The sequence below is a fragment of the Doryrhamphus excisus genome, chromosome 9 (assembly GCF_030265055.1).
Source record: "Doryrhamphus excisus isolate RoL2022-K1 chromosome 9, RoL_Dexc_1.0, whole genome shotgun sequence".
NCBI lineage: Eukaryota > Metazoa > Chordata > Actinopteri > Syngnathiformes > Syngnathidae > Doryrhamphus > Doryrhamphus excisus.
Genome location: NC_080474.1, coordinates 13,622,714 through 13,637,396, shown reverse-complemented (window position 1 = coordinate 13,637,396; position 14,683 = coordinate 13,622,714). Strand labels below are relative to the sequence as shown.

The 14,683-nt window shown below is 41.8% G+C and overlaps 1 long non-coding RNA gene across 1 annotated transcript in view; it reads right to left on the bottom strand.

Annotated features, from left to right (window-relative positions):
* The window catches only part of LOC131136251 (uncharacterized), a 31,755-nt gene extending 24,622 nt beyond the window's left edge, over positions 1–7,133 (bottom strand). The window contains exon 1 of the long non-coding RNA XR_009131713.1: positions 2,180–7,133. This is a non-coding gene — a long non-coding RNA (uncharacterized LOC131136251). The remainder of the gene's footprint in view (positions 1–2,179) is intronic.
* Between the last annotated feature and the right edge of the window lie 7,550 nt (positions 7,134–14,683).

The window sequence follows — 14,683 nt, the reverse complement described above, 5'->3', positions numbered from 1 at the left end:
TCCAGCAGCGTGTTTTTCCCCTTAGAGGGCTCTCATTCAGGGCTGACTCACAAGCGTTGGCCCACTCAGCAACAACAACCATTACCAACCCGCCTCCTCCTTCTCAACCCCCGCCCGTACCCCAGCGTGGGAGGCAGGCGGCCCGGCCCGGGACCAGAGCCTCGGGGCGAGGCACCACGAATACACGAACCGACAACTCGGGAGCTTTTTTTTTTTTTTTTTAAGTGCTTCACCCACACACAATAACACACAATAACACACTTGCAACCCACATGCTGTACCCACGCTGATTTAAAGCACCTCTTTAATGCTGTCATGTACGCACGTCTAAAGGGAGGGGGGCCAAGCAAGGGAAACACGTGGGAGTGTGTGTGGGCGGTATAATGTGTGTGTGTGTGTGTGCATGTACTGTAGCTACTGTTATCATGGGCCACAACATTAGGAACCTATCAACAATCTGCTGAGGTCAAAAACAAAACAAATCTGCCTTTACAAAAATAACAATGCTCAGTTGGGATGGTATTAACTTAATAATATGTTTATTTTTGTGGTTTTCACTTTATTATGAAGTATTTCTAATACTGTGAGAGGGGTAAAATATTATAAACACATTTTAACATTAAGCTGAGCTAATAAGCGTTTTATTTCAATACCAAAACCATTACCAATCAAAACAATACCATTCCAAATATTCCTATTATAGTGTCTATTAATAGTGTCTTCACGTATATTCATTAATTCATTAATTTATTTCTTTATAGCTAGTATTACTAATTATGATTATTTATTGAATTTATATTATATTTTATTCTTATAATTCAAATTGTATTGTTCTTTTTTGTTCTGCATTTTACTCTTTATTTATTGCTTATTACTGTATACCTTGTACTGTATTTGTAATAATTGCTAGTATTTATGTATTCTATTATTATATTAATAATCATTTGTATAAATTTGCACAATAACAATATTGTGATATGAATAATTATCTGATGCATCAATCAAAACTGAGCATTATTATCTTAGTAAAGAACTGTCATCATTTATTTTGTTTTTATTTAATCTCTAATGCAGTGTAAATAATAAAAGACAGTTTCCTACCAGCAGTAAGGTTGTGGTCCATGCCTCGTTAAAAGTCAAAAAGTTGGAAGAGGGGACACGTCACTCACATCCCATCTTGTCCCGTTGCCGACACCCCTTTCCGTTCTTTTTTTCTTTCCTGGAGAGCCGCTAGACTCTCCGGGGTGTCACACGTTGTGGGATGGCCGCGCTCCGAAGGGGCCAGATTGCTCATTAGAATATCTCACATTTGAGTGTGGGCGAGCATTTAGCGGGTCCCCGCCCCCTCCCTGCAGGCTCTGGGAACACTGTTCTGTGTCCAACAACGAGAGGGGTCCTGACCCACCGAGTCTGTCCGCTCCGAGCGAGTCCAAGTTACAAGTACACAACTTTTCCATCTCTTTGTGCATCAACTCGCATTAGTCCGCACATTTATTCATCACAATTTAGCTTGGCTTAAAGAAACATATTGGAAAATTCTAAAAATCTAAGTTTAAACTTCCTTTTTGGTCCGGCTCCCAAGCTTAAACAAATGATAAATTAAACTGGCAAATACTAACATTTGGGAAGCATACATTTTTCATCAAAATGCAAATTATAACTGCAGTAATAGCCATTTTGTTAAACCCTCATGAAAAGTGGCCAATGCAATGAGTGACACGCTGCCAGGTCTTTTTAAATCAGCATACACTCATCGGACACTCTATTAGGCACATCTGCACAATTCTAATATCATCCAGTGTATGAAAGTTGTATTGTATTGCAAATTCTGCCTTTGAATGCTTGGTGTCCATGCTATTAACGTAATAAAATATTCATTACTGTGACTGCAGTGGCACACGTGCATCATACTAAGAGCCGTTCCTGATATTTGAACCCTTTCTTAAAGCTAAATAAGCTAAAATATTATAAACGGCCTTCAGTACGATGTAGTATAGTACACCGCTACAAACTACAAATGGAAATTAGGGTGGAAATAATCACCTACATTGTGTACATATCATAAGAACGTGCAGATGCATTGAATAAAGCATGCCCAGGGCCGCACTTTGGACACCATTGATCTAATGCATTATAATCATCACTAATAATAATAATCCAAATGAACAGATAGTGGTACCTGTGGTCTCTTTTGTCTTTAGGCTCAGCGCTTTTCCCATTTGGAGACATTTTCCTGTAGCAGGAGAGTTCAGCAGGGTGCCTACAAAAACACACACACACAAACAAACAATAAGAGCATCACCAAAACCCCAAAAAACAAAAGGTAGTGAAGGATTGTGGAGCCTCTTTTTTCTACCGAATGAGGGGTTCCCATCCTTTCCGGAGTAACAAAAAGAATGAAGTGAGAAGAGAAACACTAACGATGCATTCATGCACCACTACCGTCTAGTTCAGGGCTATTAAACTAAAGGAAGGCACATTATCAGAAAATCGTTTAGTGCTGGTCGTCTTCCTTTACTATTATTCTTAACTTCCATGTAATGTCAATGCAATGCCCTGACATACACAAAACGTAAAAACGTAGTGATAGATTCAAAGGCAAGCGATAGTATGCTTATGTTTTTTACGACAGGAGTGCTTTGGGATTTTTAAGGACCTACTGCAAAAACACTAGTTAAAATCCTTAATATGAACACTGTGCTGTTTTTGATATTAATCCCAGGCTGACCAAGATTATAAATAATAGATATTTTCTATCACATTTAGAAGTCCATGAAAAATTAGCATTCCTTTCAGTTTCATCACATTGTCAACATGAGCAGGTGAATCTCATTCCAACTCATCCACACACTTCTCACATCAGCGTGGAGACAAGTATTAGGGGTTAGGGGGTGATCCCAAAAAGTACCCATAATATGCTGCAAACACATTTGGTATACACCCAATGAGAATATTTGGATAACAGATGATAACTGTTGTACTGGTGTACCTAATGTTGTGGCCGGTTGAGCGCAAAACATCAAAGTGAAAGTGAACACTCATAGTGTCCTGCGGTGACGGCGTCAAAGGGGAAATACGCCAGCACCGTTGGGGGAGGGGGGGGGGGGGTTACCTTCTCTCTATAACAAAAGTTGGACTTTTTCTCTTTCATGTGCCTCGCCACTCTCGCTCTGATTGTGGGAAATAAGTCTCATCGAGACGCTGGCACAATAGTGAAGCGCCGACGATACCGCCAGGACGTGAAATTCCCTGAATAAATTGATGTGGCCCACTCTCGTCTGGTTATGAGTGGCCGGGGGGAAGATTTCTGTTGTTTGCCGGGTATTTTGTTTTTCTGTCAAGTCAAACATTCACTGAGAACTAGTCTTGTTCTTGCAATGAGAAGTTAAACTCATTACCAGACATGATCACGGCGGCTTCTCTCCTCTGTATCAATTACATACGCCTTTCTCATTACATTTGCAACAATTGGACACTTAGGCGCTTCGCTTCATTAAGTAAAGGTCTAATTTAATAATACCTCAGCAAAAGAAGTGTTGAGAATGAAATAAAGTGTCTTACGACTAAAAGCATGTTTGGAGTTGAGGAACCAAACAAAAAAATAAAGCATATGATCTGCTTTTATATTAGATGAGACTGAGATTCAAGCAAAAAACTCAAGAAAGAGGCAATAGCATGACATGAGAATGACCTCAAAATAAGTAGAAATTTGATCTAATTATAAGAGACATAAAAAAAAGAATGCCATGTTGGTAAACTTAAAAACTAAAGAATATCGCATGATTGCAAAATAAAAAACAAAACACTGAGATAAGATAAAAAACCAAGACATCCTATGATACAAGACATTGGACGTTATGAGGAAATAACGGAAAAAGCGGAATAGAGTGCAAAAGGAATGACATGAGACTTGAAAAAAAAAACCAAGCGATTAGATCATATGAGATTTAAGACAAAAGATAGAATGACATGAATTTGAAGTCAAACCCCTCAGGTAAACTACACTACATGATGACCGGAGTGTTGTAAAAAAAATAAGATCATGAGAAAAAAACACAAGACATTGGCTTTCATGAGAAAATAAAAAGTGATAAGAGGATGAGACTTAAAAAAAACAAAAACATTGATAAGATTGTATGAGACACAAAATCCAAACACAACAGCAAAATAAAAATGTAATGACAATAGACAGACATACAATGAGAAAGAAAGCCAGCGATAGAATGACATTTTAAGTCCAAAACCTCCTTGAAAAAACACATGATGACATCTGAATCATCTTTAAAACACTGAAATAAAACAATATGAGAAACAACACAAAACACTGAATATCACGATAAACAAATGATCACATAACGAGTCACTTTGAAACTAGATGGTCCAAAACTATATATAAAGGAGCTATGGGAAATCAGTACAAACTTAGCAAAGATCTGACATCGAATGACGGCAATGAAGACAGGGAAAAAAAAATGATCAAAGCAGTGATAGGATTCTATCAGACGCAAAATCCAAACAAAAAGATATGATGATATTAGACATCAAACAATAAGGCAGCAATAAGATGATGTATTTTAAGCATATTTAAGCGTTATGAGATGAAGAAATGAGATGACAACCTCGAACAGAAAGCAGTAGATGAGAATATGAAAGTTGAGTCATGAAACTAGGATGATACTGAGAAAAATAAGTATACAAAAGAAGATAGTATGATATGATAATTCAAATAAAGGAGAATGGGATGATGTTGAGGTGAAAAAACGAGAGAATGTCAGATTTGGCATGAAATGAGACGTGATGAGGCATGAGGTGAAAGTATGTTTTGCAGCATCATACAAGTCAGACATGTTGGATTGTAAGTCTGCATGTCCACACACACACACACACACACACACCTATTACCTCTGCTATTCACCTTTGTGTGTGTGTGTTTTCTGCTAAACAATATCGATTCCAGGTCACAAAAGTGTGCTGAACTCGACCTATGACAAACATGTGACAGGAACGCCTACGCTGACGGGGGTGGCCGCCTTTGAAGTAGCAGATAACGACATAATGTCGCCATGTTGTTTCTTGCCCCCTAGGCTAAGCACAAAAAGTGGATGTTTTTTTAACTGGGAATCCTTACTATGAATTTAGCATTTTTGCAAGCTTGTTTGGGAACCGGTTTCCCCAAATCTCGGGGAAAGAAAGGCATGTGAAGACGAGGTGTTTTCACTGTCTCCTTCACTGGGAATTCCCCCTTCGCTGAAGCCTCCCTCTCTGAGTCGCCGCAGCTGTACATTGGCCTGTTCGTGTACTCGCTGAAAGCATGTAGGCACTGCATATATATATGTGTGTGTGTGTGTGTGTGTGTTTCCTCCCGTATTCCCATGGCTGTACTCCTGAGTTAAAGCCTCTTAAATGTCCCCCCCCCACACACACACACACCCACCCCGTCTGCCTTTTGTCCTCCACGTTTCCACTGAAGTTTCCCCCGCATTCATGCCACCATTCACACTCCGGAATGCACTTTTACTTTGACAGGCACCTCGACTGCATGCAACTTGAAAACAAAGTACCGTATTGACCCGAATATAAGACCACTCCCCCCGGATTCCCAGCAAAAAAAAGACTGAAAAAGACGAGTCGTCGACTTCTCCCCTGAGCAAGTCTGAGCTTTTCTTCCTGTCACTCACATACACTTTAAAGGTTGCTAGCAGGTTAGCAAATAAGAGTTGACAAAAAAATGTGGTCGTCTTATATGCGGAGTCGAGTCAATGTAATGTTGACGGTCTATCCAGCAACAAAGAAATATAAACAATGTCATGGTTGCTAGCAGGTTAGCAAATAAGAGTTGACAAAAAAATGTGGTCGTCTTATATGCGGAGTCGGGTCAATGTAATGTTGAAGGTCTATCCAGCAACAAAGAAATATAAACAATGTCATGGTATATTCAGAACTGTCTTAGATTAAGGTGAATACGTATGTATGTATTTTTTAGCAAGTCCAAAAGTGGGTGCTAATTTCTGGATCTACGGTAAAAAGTGTATGTTTTAGCATTGTGTAGGGACCTCGTGCATACATGAGTTATGCACAATCAACACCTACACACAAAACGCACACACACTTCAAATATGTGCTCTGGCTCAAAGAGGGCTCTGCACCCACTCACCCTGACACCCACACAGCCACCCACACACTCACGTGCACTGCCAAACACTCACGCTCTTGAGCCTCCCACTGCATCCCATTCCCACCACCCACTACCACACACACACACACACACACACACTTGGGGGGGTGTAATGTGTGTGTGTGTGGAGGGAGTGGGGGGGGTGAATGAGCTCATCTATGCATTTTTCTTGCCAAAATGCCCCCCCCCCCCACTCCCCAGGCTGTGTTGTCAAAGTTGTGCCACACGGATATAGAAAGACAAGAACACGTTGACGCCATACGTACATGCACGCATTTCACACCGGATTTGATCTCTTTTTTTTCTTTCCTTTTTTTTCAGGGGATGATAAAATAAACATGCGATAATCACATTCCGTACATTTCTTTACCGCTGGTGGGAAGTTTCAACTGGTTTTCTTGCAAAAAACTGTGCGCATGTGTGCACGTGTGTGTGTATGTGTCTGTGTGTGTGTTGTGCAACCCTGTGAGAAGACGAAGAAGAGAGCGAAAAAAGGCAGAATGAGAGCGAAGGGAACAAAGAGATCTGGGGCGAAGTCTCACACATTCCTGAGTGTTGCCAATATTCTACCATCGCTGCTGCTCTTCACACACACACACACACATGAACACACACACACACGTCGTACACACGCTGGCAAGGACATCTCACGTGTGAATAACCATCTCTGTCATCCAACCAGAATGAATACTAAAAGTTGTCCATGCAACATGTTGATTAAAAGAGTGACATGTGACAAGCAGCAACAAGGCTCCTACCTTTTTTATGTTAAATTTCTGGGGGACAAAAAAGACAAAAAGGATGCAAGAAGACAGAATTGAGAAGTCAAAACAAACAGTGTTATTGTTTTTTTTTTTTTTTTTTTAAGAAGAAGTGATAACTTATTACCTGAGCACATGGCCGCATGCCGCTCACTTCCTCCATGCTTTTTGTCTCTCCTCCTCTCCAGTCTGCATGCTTCTCCATCTGTCTGTCTCTCAGCGTCTCTCTCTTCATGTCTTCCTCCCTCCCTCTCTCACTCTCTCTCTCTCTCCCCCCTTTTCTCTCCTCCCCTCTTGTGTGGAGCAACAAGCCCTCTCCTCCTCCTGTTTAGGATAGGAAACAAGTCGTCTCTCTCACTTTGGCACCTTCCTTCCTGCGCATGTTGGGGACACTCAATAAAGTTGTCCCGCTTTGTGCTAACTGCAAGAGGACAGTTTGTGTGTCAAGCGTCGCTCACCTCTTATTTACCTTCCGTGCATATACAGTATCTCCTCAAAGTGAGTACATACAGCAAACGCACTGTATACATTGCCAAGGGATAATACTATAGAAAGTAAACTTGGATAGAACTTAGAGTAGTCACTGTACACCTTCTATAGCAGTATGGATTGACTGCCCAGGGAAAATGTTTGAACACACATTATTGTTTAAATACTAGTGTACTAATCCAGCATACCCCTCGCAACCCTAGTGAGGATAAGTGGTATACAAAACGGCTACATTGTAATCTTGTGACATCTCCTTTACTTCAGATTTATTGCTAATTGTTTAAATATACTATCAGTGAGGAAATTATAGCTTTTTATTTAGCAGGAACCAATCACAAGCTATCAATGCACTCACAACAACTCATTGGAAATCACAGGAGGTCATTATATATAACAGTATAACAATAGTTTGACTCACAGTGTCATCTTACTAAGAACCGTTTTGTAGGAACACTAAACTCATCATACGGCAACTTAACACTCGAAAAGTATACCAGAGAAATACTAATAATCAGCCCGACACATCCATCCATACATTTTCTATGCCACCTATCCTCATTAGGGTCATTGGTATGTTGGAGCCTATCCCAGCTGTTTTCGGGCGAGAGGCGGGGTACACCCTGGACTGGTCGCCAGCCAATCACAGGGCACATATAGACAAACAACCATTCACACTCACATTCATACCTATGGACAATTTGGAGTCACCAATTAACCTAGCATGTTTTTGGAATGTGGGAGGAAACCGGAGTATGAGAGTTTATAAAAAACAAACAAACAGCCCATCATTCCTCAAACCTACATCCTTTCCATAATATTATGGGCTGGCAAGAGTCACAGTGTCATCTTACTAGAACTTGGATTGCTACATTGCTCTTATTGGTGTTAAGTTGCTGTGTGATGAGTTTATTGAACTTTTGGTAGAAAAGCGACTTATGAGTCCTCCAGACCTGAACCCAAGAGAGCACCTGTGGGGGCACTCTCAACAATTAATTGTGATGTCATGATGAAGGATTCTGGGGGAGGAATCTGCGCAACCCTGGTGAATTCCATGCCCAAGTGGATTAAGGCAGTGCTAAATAACAATACCCACTTTCCTTTTCCACTACAGGAACTTTATGAGAAACTTTCCTATTTGCACTGGCAGTTTTCCACCAAAATCTTCCTGGGTAAAAGTTCCCGGAAGTATGGGGGGGGGGGGGGGGGGGGCTGTGTTGCTGAACAGAATATTTGTCAGAATATTTATCAAGAATATTATTTCATTCTTTCTGCAATGAAGGAAAGTTATCTTAATATAATAGTTTTTATATGCACTAATATATCAACCTAGCTATCTGATTTTGCATGTTTGGAGTATAAATTGATAATATTTTCCCAAAATCTTTGATTTATTGCCAAAAGTTATGTTTTTATTATATCCTGAAATATTATGAAAATATGTTCGTAATATTTTACAGCAAATAACTAAGTGTGTATTCCTTTATTCCAAGAAAGAATTCAGTAATATAGCCAAAGGTTCAATAGCTGAAGCAAACATCGCTGGTGATAAACCGACAACCCTGAGCACATTTTTTTGAATGGTTCAGATAAAATGCAATTTGTATACACTTCCTCTTTTGCAAACTTAGAAAATGTTCTAACAACATTTTAAAATTCTTCTGGAAAATCAAATATTTCAAGTACTTTATAGAAGTAAGACCGTTCAAGTCGGTCAAATACCTTTTTGGCATCAACTGCCATCTGTGTTAAATCTTCCTTGCACTTCTTATTCCATTATTCCATTAAATATTCCATATTCCATTAAAGAAGTAAGAACTCGCCGAAGATCATCAATCTGACTGTGTTGGACAATGCTTGTAGACACTTGCTAAGAAACTCAGAACACTTTGTTTTGGAGTTCCTCATGGAAATGTTCTAAGTTCATTACGTTTCTATAAAGGTTGTACCGTCAAAACTCATTAAACTTGACAGTGGAGTAGAGCCAGCATCAGTCACCCCTGCTTAACAAATGGACACACATTTTCACAGACACACTTCCAAAATCATGCAGACAGTCTTCTTAGAAAAGTGGAAGCTGTCATAGTGGGCATCGACACCATATTTTCACTTCCTGTTGGGTGTTTAGTTCTGATACGCAGTTCAGTAGGGCAGCAGCAACCCAACTATGAAAGAGGTGATGAATGTTGTTCAGGATTTTTTCCACCCTCTTGCCAGCCCATAATGAAAATGGATGGCACTGCAATGCAACCTTTCTCCACCAGAGAAAGTCAGAATAGCACAGCACTCAGAGGGAGGCTGACGTCACCGCAGTACCCGAATGAATTTGAATTTTCTCAGATACATTGCATTATGGGAAACTTTAAGAGTTGTTTTTTTTATTAGTATTTCTCTGGTATACTTTTCGAAGTTACTGTATGATGAGTTTAGTGTTCCTACAAAGGGGTTATTAGTAAGATGACACTGTGACTCTTACCAGTCCATAACATTATGGAAAGGATGTAGGTTTGAGGAATGATGGGCTGTTTTTTTTTTATAAACTCTCGTACTCCGGTTTCCTCCCACATTCCAAAAACATGTTAGGTTAATTGGCGACTCCAAATTGTCCATGGTGGTTAGCATGCAGGCCACACAGCTAGGAGACCCGAGTTCGATTCCACACTCAACGGGGGGTTTTCTCCAGGTACTCCGGTTTCCCACATTCCAAAAACATGCTAGGTTAATTGGCTCCAATTTTTTTGTCACACTGGGCCATGTAATTTTTTTTCTTTTTCTCCCTTAATATTATTAATAGTTTTGTCTAAGGGGCGGCAGGGCGGTCTAGTGATTAGTGCGCAGACCTCACAGCTAGGAGACCAGGGTTCAATTCCACCCTCGGCCATCTCTGTGTGGAGTTTGCATGTTCTCCCCGGGTTTTTTCCGGGTACTCCGGTTTCCTCCCACATTCCAAAAACATGCTAGGTTAATTGGTGACTCCGAATTGTCCATAGGTATGAATGTGAGTGTGAATGGTTGTTTGTCTATATGTGCCCTGTGATTCGCTAGCGACCAGTCCAGGGTGTACCCCGCCTCTCGCCCGAAGACAGCTGGGATAGGCTCCAGCATACCAGTGACCCTAATGAGAATAGGCGGCATAGAAAATGGATGGACGGATGTGCCGGGCTGAAGGGGATTCCATGCTTCCGCCGCCATCTCCGTGTGGTTCCGTGGTCCACATCCTCAGAGATGCATTAGTTGATGAGTAACCACAGCTGACCCATGAAGGACGTTTCTTAGCACCATGAAGACGCTGCATCCCATCTTGTTCAGCCTTCTCAGGGAAAAGTGATTCTACTTGAATGACCATCGCCCACCTCCTCTTCGCCTTCGCCAGCTGTGTGTGTAGGAGTACAAGGGTGAAGGAGGAGCACTCTGCGTGGGCTGAACAGTGTTCGGGCTTTCTCTGCTGTGGTGTTAATAGGCCTTTCTCTCCTCTCAGCGGGACAGAAAGCCGCCGTGCGCACCGAGGTAATGGAGTGAAGGAGAAGCGGATGGAATATGTGTGGGCGACGCATGATGAAGGCCGCACACCTCTTTCTCTCTCTTTTAGCCTACCTCGCTCACTTTTTCCCTGCACTTGCTTTCTCTTTCAACTCATCCCGATGCGAGCGGCACTCTCGTCTCTTCCTCGTCAAGAGCTTTGCCGGCACATCCAAGGACAGGCTCGGAAAAGTGAGTGCTAAAAAGTCCCTGACAGAGTTTAACATGTATTAGCACATGTGGTCCATGCCTCAAAGAGACATCAACGCCTCTGCATGCTAATTGTATTGTTTGAAAAAAAAAAAAAACACGCACTTCGTCTCACTTGGCGGCGCTTCCGTGTCCGCATCCAAACACATGGGAGAGTGAAGTCACTCTGTGGGAGAGTCAAAGCGCCTGTGAGGAAGACGGGGCAAGCGTCCAGCCAAGCTGCTATGAATTTATTTGTTCAGTCACATGACAAGAATATTGATTCAGGGGTCTGGCTCTTCTCCACAGCAATTGAGGGAAGTCATTCTGACATCTAGCGCCTGGTTGGGGTGGCGTTATAAACCAGGTAGGAGATCATCAACGCTTGCTTGGGAGTTGTTATGGCTCTAGTAGGTTGTGGTTGATCATCCATAAAGGCCTGGCTTGGCTCAGGTCTGAGCATTGGCTGAGTGTAAAGGACGGCTTACTAAAGAAATAGTTGATCCGAGCCAGTATCAAGTCACACATTTTCTGGGTCGCTGCGCTGAATAAATAGCACCGACACAAAATTAGCTGATCACATCGCTGCACCGATATTTCACCCAGTGAATTTTGAGCGATTGTCGATTGTGAATATTAAACAGTCACACCAATCCTGGTGTGTGACTGACAGGAAGAAAAGCTCTGAGTCGATTATATAAAATCTCTAATATAAGACAAGCTATTTTTTTTATGCTACAGTATGCTACCAACGTCTTATTGCCGAGCGCTTAACATGTAATTCCCGACTAAGCAGTGAGCAGTGAGCAACCACTCTTTTTTTCTCTTTGACTAGCTAGCTTCCAGTGCTAGTCGTCAGCAATGGCGACTGGTGAAATCCACTTAAATCCACACTGTAATGAACTGTTGTTGTAACATTGATGTTCTGAATTCTGGTGTTTGCAAGTTGACTGTGTTGGAACTACACTACAGTTGGTGTTGACGTTGCCGGAAATGTTGTACAAAATCCGACCAATAATATCTATGGTACGGGGTCGTTCCTGATGTGAGGTTCAAATTTTTTGTGGTCCGTGTCAAGCTCTGCCAGAGGGTTAAGGAGGCGGAGCAAGTCGGCAAAATTCATTCATTCATTCATTTTCTACAGCTTTTCCTGCTGTAGCCTATCCCAGCTGTCTTCGGGCGAGAGGCGGGGTACACCCTGGACTGGTTGCCAGCCAATCACAGGGCACATATAGACAAACAACCATTCACACTCACATTCATACCTATGGACAATTAACCTAGCATGTTTTTGGAATGTGGGAGGAAACCGGAGTACCCGGAGAAAACCCACGCATGCACAGGGAGAGCATGCAAACTCCACACAGAGATGGCCGAGGGTGAAATTGAACCCTGGTCTCCTAACTGTGAGGTCTGCGCACTAACCACTAGACCGCCGTGCCAGGTCGGCAAAATTAAGCCTTTAAAACTTAAACACCCTATGGTGCACCTCTTCTACTCCTGAACCATAGGGGTGGATTGTACGTTCCAGGTTGGGAGTGAGGTCTGGTCCCCATGTAGAGGAGTACCTCAGGGTCTTTTTCACAAGTGACAAAAAGTTGGAGCATGACTGTACCGAACTGTCATGATGAAAAGAGAGCTGAGCTGAAAGGCAAAGCTCCCAATTTACCAGTCTATCCATGTTCCCACTCTCGTCTATGGTCATGAGATTTGGGTCGTGACCGAAAGGACAAGGTCACGGATCCAAGCAGCTGAAATGAGTTCCCTCCGTAGGGTGGCTGGACTCACCCAAAGAGATCTGGGGTCATCATACACATCAAGAAGAACAGCCTCCCTGGTGAGGTGTTCTGGGAATACCCAACTAGAAGAATTCCCCGGGACAGCCTAGGACACATTGGAGGGACTATGTCTCACAGCTAACCTGGGAAAGCGTTGGTGTCCTTCCCATAGAGCTGAAAGAAGTGCTGGACACGGGAAAGTCTGGACTTTCATACTGAAAATGATGGAATGATGTGTTGCCATGTGAATGTAATCTGCTTTTTAACCTCTGCTTTTTCTTTAACCAATCAAAAAACTAAATTCAATGACGTCCTCTGATTGGTTGATCAAAACAAAGCCAAGTTTGACAAGCTGATTAGTAATTTGGACACAAAAACACAGACAATGGCTGACAGAGGAAAAGGCAAATTGGTCTCAGACAAGACTTAAAGACTTAAAAATCAATCAATTCTCAAGGCAAACTTTTCCAGAAGAACTACACACGGTAAGGACGACGGTCAAACCAAAGCTAGCTAGCTAACTTGTCTGAGCCTGGGACGAGTTCTTCCAAGCAGTCTCAGTCTCTTACAGTCTCTGAACAGAATATACTTTAGTTTTTATGTTTTGACATGTTGTCAGGGAAATATTATTTCTGACCAGATGATGTTGGAATGTAGAGGTTTGAAGCTATCTGATGCTACATTAGGTAGCTTCACCGGTGATCGCCGGTGGTCAAAGTTAGGAAAAAAAATTACTAATCTGAGACAGTGTATTGAAAGATCAAGGTTTAACTGGGTTTCATGCAATATTAATAATAGTAATAGTAATAATGCTAATTCATCCCAATATGTAGAATGGCTTTCTCTCTAATGCTACACCTTCTAATACTGCATCCATCCGTCCATTTTCTGTCTGGGTATGCTGGAGCCTATCCCAGCTAGCTGTCTTTGGGCGAGAGGCGGGGTACACCGCCTCTAAATGGAATATTTTCATAGTTAGAGCATAGAAAACTGTTTGTGATTTTCTAAATTCGGGTTTTAACATTATACTATGATATATACATGTTATACAGAGTTATACACTAACTATAGTGATAAACTAACATTCTATATTCATTCATTCATTCATTTTCTACCGCTTATCCTCACAAGGGTCGCAGGGGGTGCTGGAGCCTATCCCAGCTGTCTTTGGGTGAGAGGTGGGGTACACCCTGGACTGGTCGCCAGCCAATCACAGGGCACATATAGACAAACAACCATTCACACTCACATTCATACCTATGGACAATTTGGAGTCACCAATTAACCTAGCATGTTTTTGGAATGTGGGAGGAAACCGGAGTACCCGGAGAAAACCCACACATACACGGGAGAACAAAGACTCCACGCAGAGATGGGAGATGCCCAAGCGGGGAATCGAACTTGTCCATCGTGCAGCCCTCTAATACTGCAGTTTTATATAATTGTGGTATTGTGGTATTCCTGAGCTCGGGTACCAAATACAGGTACCACTGGTCACACCAGACCAGTATCCTGCAATGATGTCATTAATTAGTAACTAATTTTAAGTGTGTAAAAGCACGCACAGCTGCGGCAATGTCCTGCCTTGGCCTGGTTTTGCAGAAAAAGCAAAGCCAGATTATGGTGGGACCATCTAGTAATAATTTTACAACCAAACAACCAAACAATACGGTCTGTTCTATGTAAGACGCATAGAAAGAACACAATTGTAAAACTAATTTTGCTTGAAATTTGCAAGCAATTCTATCCACACAATGAAATAATACTTCCAAAAG